Source organism: Uloborus diversus, chromosome 4 (genome assembly GCF_026930045.1).
Source record: "Uloborus diversus isolate 005 chromosome 4, Udiv.v.3.1, whole genome shotgun sequence".
Lineage (NCBI taxonomy): Eukaryota > Metazoa > Arthropoda > Arachnida > Araneae > Uloboridae > Uloborus > Uloborus diversus.
This window is the reverse complement of record NC_072734.1, coordinates 24,837,849-24,850,932: the sequence shown is the minus strand read 5'-3', so window position 1 is coordinate 24,850,932 and position 13,084 is coordinate 24,837,849. Positions and strand designations below refer to the sequence as shown.

Below are 13,084 nucleotides of genomic sequence, written 5' to 3'. Positions count from 1 at the left end.
AGCTTCCGAAATTTCAGGAATTTTTTTGACTATGTTGCACAACTTAATTTTGCCTTGGCCAAAGATTGCCGATGTCGTATCACACCCGCTAAACGCATAAATAAAAAGAATATTGCTGGGGTCAAACTTAAAGGATTTAGTGGGGAAAAAAAACAAATCACAAGTATTCCCTCTTCCAGGTTTTAAAAAGAACAAGTTGCTGAAAGGCTGTCCTAAAGCTGTCATCAGCACCAACAGATCCATATCCTAACCCGCTATAACAATCTTTTCAATTTCCTTCACTTTTGAAAGAACAGTAAGTTGGTATCTTCTTGAACCTGCCTGGCTTCAATGTCACCCTCTTCGAAATACGTCTTAAGAAGTTGGATAAGACGATTTTTGTTGTTATAATTTGCCAGAAATCTTTCTTGGGGAATTTAGCTTACCAAGTTAGGTTAAACCATTACTTCGAAGGAAGAGATTGATTGCTCATTGATATAGCATTTGTGACAGGCAGTGTGAATTATTACTTCTTTTAAGTCCTTCAAAAATCACTGATGATCCTCATTCTGACGTTTTGTACTGCATCTCTGAAGATTTTCTATTATTCCCTTCTCCTTCACAATCCTTACTTCGCCTTCATTCAAACTGATTTTGCAAATAGAAAAAAAAAAACATCTTGGTCAGGCGTAATCATTTCTACAAAAAAAATTGTAATACAGAACACACAAATTGATAAAACACTCTTGCTCGAACTCTGAAATGACCAATACGCGTTGCTATTGAGTCGATACATCGCATTTGGAGAAAAAAAGGGATAGAATGGGGGTGTTTTGTTTATGTTAAAGGAAGCAGAGGCTGATTTACCCTCAGCTGCGAAAGACAAATCATTTCCAAGGTCAGGCAGTCGGTGTTTCTCCTTTTTTCCTTCGTTATCCGATGCGCCTTTACGAACTTTGCTGAGGGGTTCAGAAAAAGTGTGACTTTCAAGAAGTTGTAACTCGCTTGCTTTTCATGCTACAAAAATGTTGTAATGACAAAAGTTGAAGGAAATTTAATCTTCTTCAACATTTACATTCGAAGTTTTTCTCTAATTTTAACCATTTTTGAGATATTTTGGAAATACCGCAAAAAGTCACAAATTTTTGGGGTTTTTCGGCCCCCAAAACTTCTCCCGACGTTTTTCGTGTTGGATAACTTGGTTTTTTCATATTGGCACTAGTATATACAAATTTTAAAAAAAAATCTTTGACCCCATTTTTTGTAAGGTAAGCCCGTTTTTTTCTACCTATTGACTGGACTATTAGCAGATTTCTTCATCAAGACTTTTGGATGCAGCTAAACCTTTCGCATTCGACACGAGACACGACAACAACATAATATACAATCCCCGATTACGGACTATTAATATTTCTTCGTCTACATTTATGACAGTTAGGATTTTTTTTTTTTTTTTGATATCATGATTTTGTCTAAAGTTATTATTATTATCATTATTTTGATTATAGTTTCTCGGGAAAAATATATTTCATACAAGACGTTCTTACTATTATAGATGGTTTTATATTATAAATCAACAAAATGTACGGTTAATTTTTTTTCTCATGTATGTATTGGCTTTTTTCCCCTCTTCGATTTTTGTTTTAGACACTGTAATATTGAAATACTCGTATGCATAAAATATGACTTACCTTTAGCCCTCGGCTCATTTTTCCTTTGTGTACTATTTTGTAAAATTTTCGGTGAATTTATTTTTATGAATTCTGGATTTGCTTCTAGAAAATCTAAAATTATTTCGATGTGATTCTTTGCAACGTAAAACGTATTCTTTGAAGTATGAGCCATTAGCGTGCCAATCGTCAAAATTCGCGCCTTATCTTGCACGGATGGAGCAAAACAAAAAGTATCTGCGCCTAAAGACCATTGGTTGGAAGAAATCACGTGCCTCCTCCCTCCCCCCGCGCCGCCAAAACCGGCGAAAAACTTTTCTTCCCCCATCGCGGCTGGAACTTGGACTCGTCGCCACATCGCAATAAGAATTTTTTTACCTCAGAATACCACTTTGCGAGATTTCTCGTCACGTGATCGGCTCTGACGTAACGTTTCGAACTCGAAAGTAGAAAATGTTTGGAATGACCTCCCAGGGATGAGGGATCCTGGAGAAATCGAGGGAACTCTTCAAATTTCATACTCGCGTATTGTTGTTTGTAAATTCATTATCATAGCATCTCACTTTAGTGAAACGATTTTTTTTTTTTTTAATGGATAGGATTGATCTAACTTAGGTCCCAAAGCTGTGCTTCACCATATTTGTTCTTTAAAAAAAAGTTTGATGCAAAAAACAATTTCATTTAATTTCAATATTGACGATTAAATATAAAATCCATTGTTAAAGAAAGTGCCTACCATAAAACATCAATACTAATTAGGGATGCACCCTTAAGGGTGGAGGGGGGGGTGAGGGGCATTTTTCCTTTATAGGGGGCTCTTGATTTGGGGGTGCACCCCCTCTAAATGTTTTCCCTGTATCAATCATTAGTAGTCATATCGCAAACTTTGAATAAAGACTCCTCTGAAGCAAACAGGAAATGCATTTAGTATCACTGCTCTAGTAGTATTTTGATCTTCATATATACAACATCACAGTAAATACTCTGTTTCTAGTGCTCTATAACGGGGCCAAGTAAAGAGAAATGTGCCTTTTTTCACGAGTTACGTGACACGTATTATTGTGAAATATTGAATAGTTAGGAAAAACCATTGACATTTAAATGGTTCCAACTAAATTAGCGCACAAATAAATCCTGGAGAGGAACAAAGATCAGTTTTCAGTGCCAATCGTATAAAATGTTATGCGCATTAAGATTTTTTCTTCTTTTAAAACCGACTTCAAAAAAGACGTTCTCAGTTCGTCGGAATCTTTTTATGTATGTCCCCCGTAAACTCAAACACTTATAGACCAACTTGGATTTTTTTTTTTCTTGTTTGAAAAGGTATATACTTTGCAGGTGATCCCATGGTCATCAGGTCAGTATCTGAAGATGGGATCCTTGAAAAATCAAGAAAACACTTCAAATTCAATGGGCAAAGTTAACGCGATTTCTGTTGTTTTTTAGTGACTCGTGAATTTTTTTCGGAAAGCATAGGTACTTTGCTAAAGTCAAACTGATGATGAAAACCATTTTCTTTGTAAATAATTGCGCATTTGAAAAAACTTTCTTCACAGTCTTCAAAAGTCTCCAAGACGCTGTGCTCTATTTCTTTCTCTATTTTGCTCATCTTAGCTGTTTTCAGACTCCTGTGCTCAGACTGTACTGCTGTATGCATTTCTTAAAATCTTTGTTTAATGTTGCTTAATGTTTCTTCTCATTAGATGTAGGCAGCCTCGGATCTGTGTACTAGCAGTGTGAGGGAAGGGCACGTCTTTAGGGGCCCAACGGCCCTAGAAATTGAAAAAAATATTGAAAAAAAAAAAAAAAAAAACGAGCACAAAGATTATTAACGTTGCAAATATACGCTGCTGGCCTCTGGAGTTCGTAGGGGGTGGGGGACTACTGACTTTATTGCAGAGGGGCCCAAAATTTATAGATCCGGGCCTGGATGTAGGTATGTGTACACGCATGTAATTTCTTTTTATTTATTTCTTTATCTTTCAGTAAATTAAAAATCCCCCCTTCTCAACCCAAAAATTGTTATTCACTGCATCTTTGGTTACCACAGGAACTTTGCGACACCCACTTTGGAAACCCCGGTATAACAAACTTTAGTCTCTGTTTTGTAAAAATGTTTATATTTCTAAAACTTTACTTTATCTTCTCTTTTTTGCTCTCACCCCTCTAAAGAAAGGGGGAGGGGTATCGTGTAATCATATTCAAAAACTATGCAGTCCGCCCAATATTTTTTGAAATTTTGCGAAAACCTTTGTTGATCTCAATCTTTTATGAATTGCCTCAAAAACGTATAAGTTGACTGTACTACCACGCTAATATCTTCATAGGGAAACACAATTTACAGGGTTACGTCGCGCTTCTCGCCGTCTAGAGTTGTGTTAATTGTACATTTTCTGGAGTGCTATTTAAAATTACTCATTTATTCTTGATCCACGATTTCTCTATTTTTTTCCTCCCTACTGTTGCTGTGCGAGAACGTTTGTTGTTCTTGATTTATTTATTATTATTTTATTATTATTGCAGATCACCGCAAGACTCCCCTACCTCGTTAATATCTTAGTTGGAAAACAGATTTGCTACAAATTTCTTGTTCTCAAGACTCAAGAGCTGTTACTTATCGAATTCATTTCCTGGATTGCTATATTAAATTGCTCACTGATTCAGGAGTCTTGGAACCACAATTTCGATACTTTTTTCCTCCCCTTTTTTTGTTAATATCTATTTTTCTATAGATTGCCACCGAAACGGTTTAAGTAGGCTGCACTACCACGATAATAACTTTGATAGGAAACCTAATTTACAGATTTACTTTGCATTTCTTGCTGTTAAAGAGTTATATATAACATTCATTTTCTGGAGTGCTAATTAAGATTACTCTTTAGTTCAGGAATTTGATCCGCGATTTGTCTATCTCTTTCCTCCCTTTTCCAAAAATTTCGCACTGTCTTCAGAAATTTTTAAAGGTTCACTATCCACCCTGGAAAAAGTAGTCTGCACGAACGACTTAAGAAAACATTTGTTGATTTTGATTTTTTATAGATTGCCGCAAAAACGGTTTAAATAGACTGACTGCACTACTACGATAACTTTGATGGGAAACCCAATTTACTGGTTTACTTCGCGTTTCTTACTTTAAGAGTAATTTTTTAATGAAATGTATTTTCTGGAGTGCAATTTAAATTCATTATCGATTGATTGGTTTGGTTGATTTCGTTTCGATTCTTTTTTTAATTATATTGCCTCAAAAACTTGTCAAAGTAACTTCACTACCGTGATAATGTATATTTGTTGGGAAATACATACTAGTTTAATTCGCGTTTCTATCTGTCATTAGATCCTCCCCTTTGTTGCTTTAGGAAAACATTTGTAATTTCGTCCCCCCCCCCTTTTTTTTTTTCAGGTTTACTTCGCGTTTCTTGCTGTCAATTTCTGGAGTACAATTAAGATTATTCATTTGTTCAGGAGTTTGATCCACCGTTTTTCAACTTTGTTTCTCCGCACTGTTGCTTTGCGAGTTGATTTCAATTGTTTTATGTATTGCTACAAAAACGGTTACATTCTCAGATACCAGAAAAATTGTCATTAAAGATCTCAGAGATTACTGAATTAGCTTATTTTCTGAACCATGTTTAGAGTAGATTAATACTTCATAGAAATGGAAATTGATTTAAATTGGTCCGAAAAGTGTGAAATTATTTTGTTTCTAATATTTTATACATTATAGTACAGTTTCTAGCGAAATCATTAAAAAAAATTTTTTTTTAGCGATTTTTTCCATTTTCAAATAAAAAAAACTTACTAATGGAACATTTTCTTTTCACACAGCAAGTAGCAATCACAGCCAAGTGTTTCTACACTTTCCTCTCCATAAAACTAGCGCGGAAGTAAACGCAGCTCGACATTTCTGAATGTGCACCTGAAATAAAAACAGCCATCAGCTAACACATGTTGCATTCTTCTATATCCGTTCTTGACACATTTTCATAAGCTTTCTTTGCAGAATAAACAAAATATATCTTTCTGGGTACAATGATTTGACAGAGACTTCCTTCTGTGACGTCGCTACGAACTTTATGTGGATCACAAACTGTATAACGCTTTCCGTTTTTATCTGATGCGCACTTAGTTTCGAATTGTTGTTAATCAAACAGTAAAATGAGAAATTGTGAAATCCCGTTACAAAAAATTGCAAGGGACTGTTCGTTTTGTTTGTTGTAACGGGAGTTTCGTTGTAATGGAATTCTAGCAATGAAATATAAGTCAAATCGGAACTGAAAATATATATTTCGTTGAAACCAATATTTCGTTGTATTGGTATTCGTTGCATCGGCGCATTTCACTATTTTTTTAGTTTATTGAAGTTGGTAACCCTAAATACAGGGTGAGCATAAATCATGGTCCAGATTTCAAAAAATCATATTTCCAAAACCGTTGCACATATTACCATTTGTGGTGCATGAGTTTGAGAAATATATGAAGTCCCCCCCTTCCCCCCAATACAGTTGACTTACACAAATGTGCAATGTGTGAGCACATTGTACAAATTGATCAAATTCAAATGTTCAATATTGGAATCTTTTATTACGCATCGAATGTTATTTTTTTTTCCCCAAGGGGCTGCGTTAGGGGCACTGCCTTTTGCAGATCCAGAGCGTTTCGCGGTAATAGCATCCTACTCTTTTACACAACACCACTATCGCGGATACTTTTATCACGAGGGATTTTGACGCCCAGTTTCCCTACCAGATGGAGACACTTGGGCTCCATTTGATGCGAAATTGCTGTAGGAATTTAATTTTGCCAAGAACACTCTAAGTCAAACGAGTGCTCGAGGGCTCTTTTACATGCCGCCTAATCATACGACATGGACACTGTCGATTTTCGGTATTTTGAAAATCCACGGACTGGAGCCAGGACCGAACCTGCGCCTTTGGGCGTAAAAGACCAGCTTCTAATCACCACTCTGTCGGCACGCATCTAATCTGTAATACAATAATACTGTTCGTTCCACACGTTTTATAGTATCATGTCATATCACACTCCAAGGTCCTCTGTACTTGTCACTGTTTGGGGTTTTACTGATTAGATGGACTCTGAAGACAGTTGTGATTTTTTGATCTACACCAGAAGCCGAGGAATCTCTGGTCCAACACCCCCAGAGGTATTGATTCACCTGGAGGACTTCGTGACCACGACATATTTAACGCGCCACAGTCACCATTAACTAACACGAAGGATCTTCAACCGGCTGGCATCGAATCCGGGACCCTTGGGTTACGAGTACGACTCCTTATCAATCAGGCACTTACTTTCTCCGTTTTGGAGTTACACTGACACGATTTTTGTTAGACTAGTCAATTTGTGCTAATGCTGCATAAATGCGTTCTTGAACTTTTTGTAGTGTTTTCGGCATCGGAACTTCATAAACAGCGTCTTTGACGTGATCCCATATAAAAGAAATCGCTTGGTGTGTAGGACGAACTGGATTAGAAGTTTTTCGTGTAAAAAAGATTCACACATCGAGCAATGGAGTGGTTTTTGAAATTTTAAAAGTATTTGTTTTCTGAAAGAATATGCTTAAAAACATAGGATTTGACGTTTTTTAAATAATTTGACAAAGTTTGCTATTTAAAAAAAAAATATTTAAATCGGTGTGCAGACCCAATTTTATTTTTTACTTTTCTGCGCATGACATCACAAATGATGAACTCACATTCACTGTTGCCCTTAACGTAGAGTGCAATGATTAATTCACTTCTTTACTCATATGTGTGGCGGCGATATGGTTGATAGCAAGCGTAGAGTGCAGTACTTAATTCGCTTCTGAATTATTATAACCTGGAAATGTGGTAGACAGCAAGCGTGAGCATTCAGCGCGCCAGTGAAATACGCGCCAAAGTGCATCACTTGTGACGTCAAAAGACCACGCCTTGTTTTAAAAAGCGGACGTTTTAAAAAAATAATTAAAAAATAACTGTTGGGAAATAAAAGCATTTCCTGGGTCTATGTTTTTTTTTTTTTTTTTTTTTTTGAGCAATCACGATTGCTTATTGTTCTTATTTGACTGTTTTGATGTCCTATGATTTTATTTTCCCCCCGCTTTCCTCTGCAGCACGACTGTCGACCGGCCTCACAAAGCTGCTCCTCTTGCGAAAACCGTCTCCGCTGCTCCTCTTGCGAAAACCGTCTCCGCTGCTCCTCTAGCGAAAACCGTCTCCAGGTTGCGTCCATCTCCTACATACACACGCATACATACACACACCTACAAACTCACACTCCTACACACACTCATGCCTGCACACAGACACAAATACACATGCATACGTACACACACACACGAACGCCTACACACACACAGCACTGCATACACAACACGCACACACATGCATACATACACACACAAACACACGCACCCACACACATGCGCCTACACAAACACACACACATGCGCCTAAAGAAACACACACGCGCATACATACACACACACGCTCGTGATTGCGAAAAACATAATTTGAATTCAAGATGCCAAAAATTCAAATTATTTTATTTATGAGCCATTCCATTTCAGATCAGGCAGGGTCTGTCACATGACCATCCCCGACTTTTTTGAAAAATTACAGTAGTTACAACTAAGGGACATATGAAATATCCCAAAAGGATTTTGCAAGAAAAAATTTTTTCCTTCAGTTACAGCCTATTAAAATTCTGAACAAAATCCGCCATTTTGGAAAAAATCGGCAAAACACTCCATTTGAAAGGGACACTATTTCAAAAGCATTTAACCTACTTGAATTATTCTTTTTTCTAAAAATAAATAAGGACTCATATATCCTCCAGACATCGTTTTTGAAAGTTTAGTTAGGTTTTTTGATAAAGAAAAAAAATCGTTTTTGCAACAAAAAAACTGCATTTTTACCGATTTTATGATTTTTTTCTCCATGGAAAAAAATTTTTTTTTACTAAACGGAGATGGCAGTCTGAAGCCCTTATATGATAGTTTCATAACATGTTTTATTATAATCCTTGGATGCATACAGCCTCGGAAATAAAATTTGAAATTTTGAAAATTTTCAAAAATTAGCGATTTTTGAAGTGATTTTACTCAAAAAACCCATTTTTTAAAAATCTAAAAATTGGCTCATTTGAACCCCATATAATGCTTAACAAGTGGATAGCCACCGCATCCCGTATTTTTTCTCATAAAATGTTTTATGATTTTTTGAAAGTGACCTTATCGCCCATTGCATGCATGTAAAATAAAAATGTCTAATAATTTCAGTAACTGAAATTCTGACTATATTAATGCCTAATAGCTACAATAACGGTGCACTTTATCAGGAACAACTAAAATCTTACTGACTTTTAATAATATATCAGTAACAAACCACTGTTGATGACCCAGTCAATTCGTCTTTTTGTAAGACTCTGTGTATAGCCTTTAGATAGAAGAGCCTTTGGTGATTATATTAATGACTAATAGCTACGATAATGATGTACTTTATCAGTAACAGTTAAAATATTTCCTTTTTTTTTTTTATAAATATTAGTTTATTTTGTCTCCAAAGCTATGCATTCACCGTTACTTTCATATTCAGCAACGAATCATATTTTTTCTCTTTCAATTCTCTTTCTCTTCAATTCAATTACGCGACAGGGGAAACCATCAAAGGGAAAAACAATACAATGCATTTAAAACGATTAATTTTAATTTCGTGCTTTGGTTGTCATTGGCGAATGTTGTCACATAATTTTTAGATCCTACCTCGTATGATTACTTCTATAGGTAAGAATATGTATACTAAATTCAAACCGCAAAACTCACTTGTAGTTTAATAATTTAAAAAGCCCACCTGTTTTATGAGAGAAGTAATCAATTGAACATGGTTGTAAGTTGAGGTAACCAAACAGATCTCACCAAAGGTAGCTATAATAGCCAGGGATCTAATTTTTAACAAAAGAAGTGCAGTATCCCTATAGTCTTCAAAACTTATTTTAATGCTTAAGTGGCCTGAATTCGGTCAAAAATACAAAAATTTGACTGAAACAAAGAAAGTATGGGAGCTCAGCTCCCATAACAATTAGGCGTTGATCAGAAGAAAAATATATTCATATAACGAAGCACAAAAAGACGAATTGACTGGGTCATCAGAAGCGGTTTGATTCTACTATATTATTAAAAGTCAGTAAAATTTTATTTGCTGCTTATAAAGTGCACCGTTATAGTAGCTATTAGACATTAATATAATCAGATTTTCAGTGACTGAAATTATTAGAAATTTTTATTTTACATGCATGCCATGGGCGATAAGGTCACTTTCAAAAAATCATAAAACATTTTATGGGAAAAAATACGGGATGCGGTGTCTATCCACTCGTTAAGCATTATATGGGGTTCAAATGAGCCAATTTTTAGATTTTTAAAAAATGGGTTTTTTGAGTAAAATCACTTCAAAAATCGCTAATTTTTGAAAATTTTCAAAATTTCAAATTTTATTTCCGAGGTTGTATGCATCCAAGGATCATAATAAAATATGTTATGAAACTATCATATAAGGGCTTTAGACTGCCATCTCCGTTTAGTAAAAAAACTTTTTTTTTCATGGAGAAAAAAAATCATAAAATCGGTAAAAATGCAGTTTTTTCGCGGCAAAAATGAATTTTTTTCTTTATCAAAAAACCTAACTAAACTTTCAAAAACGATGTCTAGAGGATATATGGGTCCTTCTTTATTTTTAGAAAAAATAATTATTCAAATAGGTTAAATACTTTTGAAATAGTGTCCATTTCAAATGGAGTGTTTTGTCGGATTTTTCCAAAATTGCGGATTTTGTGCAGAATTTTAATAAGCTGTAACTGAAGAAAAAATTTTTTTCTTGCAAAATCCTTTTGGGATATTTCATATGTCCCTTAGCTGTAACTACTGTATTTTTTTCAAAAAAATCGGTGATGGTCATATGACACTTTTCATACCTGCATGCCTGATTTGAAATGGAATGACTCTTATTTATTTATTTATTTATTTATTTTGCTCATTCTATCAGCTTCAGTGACTAAAAGAAGTACTTTTGACTGAAGGAAACAACCCCATTGTGACTGAAAAAAACTTGATGTATTTAGCTTTACATTTATGTATCACTTGTTGTAATATGTGCAGCAGTTTCGAAAATCTGATTTCTTTTTTTAATCGAGTCCATCTTCTGTTCTCAAATTTTTTAAAAAATCCAAAAGAGGTGTAAATTTGAATTTTGCATCATGACATTACTCTATTCTACACGTTGGAACTCATACACTTTTTTGCTTCTTTTATTCAAGCCTGATTGTGGAGCATGCGTCACATGACGTAACTTTTATTTTCGAGATACACCGTGCAACGTCGGGCAACGCAGTTAGTAACGTATAAAGTTGATAAAGTGATTTGAATAAAGTTTGGCCTATTGAATAGCTCTCTTCTATTCATTTTTAGGTTACTGAAATTCAGCCGCTATTTTCTCCTTAAACAAAAGATAAGAATTGTATTTCATTCCGACAAATCAAGCACGTATTGTTTGAGACTTAGAATCCTTGAGTTTAATTAAATTTAGAGAAGCTAAACTAACTTAATTGCTGCAAATAGTAAACATAACGGTTTTTTTTTTAATGCAGACGCGTGCTTTCAGATATTATAAATTCATTTAATAAAAGCTAGAGCTTTCTTTTATTCTTAAGTTCACTTCTTATGCATTGAAAAAGGGGTATTCGTAACCCTGAAACGCGTGTCTGCTTTATTAACGTTGTGTTAATCATTTATAATTTCAGCACAAAGGAATTGTTTTTGGTTGCTATTTTGTTTTATGATGGTATTTCTTGCGTGAAATAAATAACTGATTAATTAAGAGAGTCATTGTGATGAAATGTATTTGTTTGAATGATGTCAATCTTTTGTCTGAACTTTCATAATTTTTGTTGTTATAAATTGTCTTTGAAATCATGCATACATTTTATTCTGTAAATTCACTCTAGTCTTCAAATCCCTCCCCCCCCCCCCTTTTGTTGCATTGGACGCAGTGAAACAAAATTTAAACTGCATTTCGTTTTCACTTCATCCAATAGATGACAGCACCAAATGACATGTTTTTCTCCCTTAATCTTTCCTTTTCTCTTTTCTTTCCTTCTCCCCCGCCCCACCCCCGTTTTTAGACCTGATTGAAATATTGGATATTGGGGCAGGGACCAACATTTTCTCCCCCTCCTCAACCGCCATAACCTTAATGAACACAAACATTCTCTTAGACGGAATTCAAGTGGATTTTTCAATAACGAAACAAGAAGTTAAAAAGAAAATTTAAAAAAAAAAGAATTCGGGTCAATCCACCTTGCACATATCCACGCAACAAGTATTCAAAAAATACAATGAAAAATTCAGCTTTCACCTTCGCCATTTTCCTTTCTTTGGAGCACAGTTCGTAACCGTTCTCCAATAAACCTGCTAAATCCAAAAAAGGCCATCCATTCTAAGGTGGGTCCGTCATCTTCCATCCTTTGTTGTGGCCTACATAGGGCCAATAGCCTTGAGAGTGCCCAAACACTCCTAACCCCCTCTTTTGATTCTAAAAAAAAGCGTGGGAAAAGGGCTGCTGGAATCAGATTGATGCTTTTGAATCGATCGGGGGAAGTCACGCCCCGGGTCAGAAGAATCGAACAGATGGGAGAATCGTCCACGCTCTTTTACCTTGCAGATGCGGCAGAGGATTGGATACTATGGGGCTGAAGAATAACATCTGCTCTTCGGGCGTAGTATATTACAGATGGAAGGAAATATGGTTTTTTGTTTGTGTGTGTTTTCTTTATTTTTCTTTCGTTCGTCTTTCCTCGAGATACTTTTTCTTTTTACCTGAACTTCCGGCGGAGGAAGGGGGAGGGGGGGGGTTAGAGACTTCACAACATTTTGCTGTAAACAGTCTTTCACTGGGGCTGGACACTTCAGTTGAAAAAAATGCTTGGGAAAATTTAGCTTTTAGTTTGGGAGACTCGCCAAAAGAAGAAAACGGTGGTTTGAAATCAATTTATTCTTCTTTTTTGCGATATAAAACCACACACTTCGGGGGACATCGTCCCCCGGTTGGATGGGGCTCTGAAGGCAGCTCTGTTTTTTTTTATCCAGACAAGAAGCCGAGCAATCCCTGGTCCAGCACCCCCAGAGGTATTGATTCACTTAGATGGGTTAATGACCACGACATATTTAACGTGCCTTAGCCCCAGCCACCATTAATGAAAACGGATGATCTTCGACCAGTTAGTATCGAATCTGGGACCCTTATTTAGTTAGGAGTCCGACGTCTTACCGATCAGGCTACTACGTTCTCTCCTATTGATTATATTGGATCCAAAAGGCTTTTTTTTTTTCAAACATCTCAAAAACTTTTTTTCTGCAGAGATTGCCCTTTACTTTCACTTAG

The 13,084-nt window shown here is 35.7% G+C and overlaps 1 long non-coding RNA gene across 1 annotated transcript in view; it reads right to left on the bottom strand.

Annotated features, from left to right (window-relative positions):
• LOC129220352 (uncharacterized) overlaps positions 1-12,155 on the bottom strand; it is a 39,776-nt gene extending 27,621 nt beyond the window's left edge. Inside the window, exons 1-2 of the long non-coding RNA XR_008580462.1 lie at positions 12,059-12,155; positions 5,449-5,565 (exon numbers count right to left, since the gene is read on the bottom strand). This is a non-coding gene — a long non-coding RNA (uncharacterized LOC129220352). The remainder of the gene's footprint in view (positions 1-5,448; positions 5,566-12,058) is intronic.
• Positions 12,156-13,084: the final 929 nt, after the last annotated feature.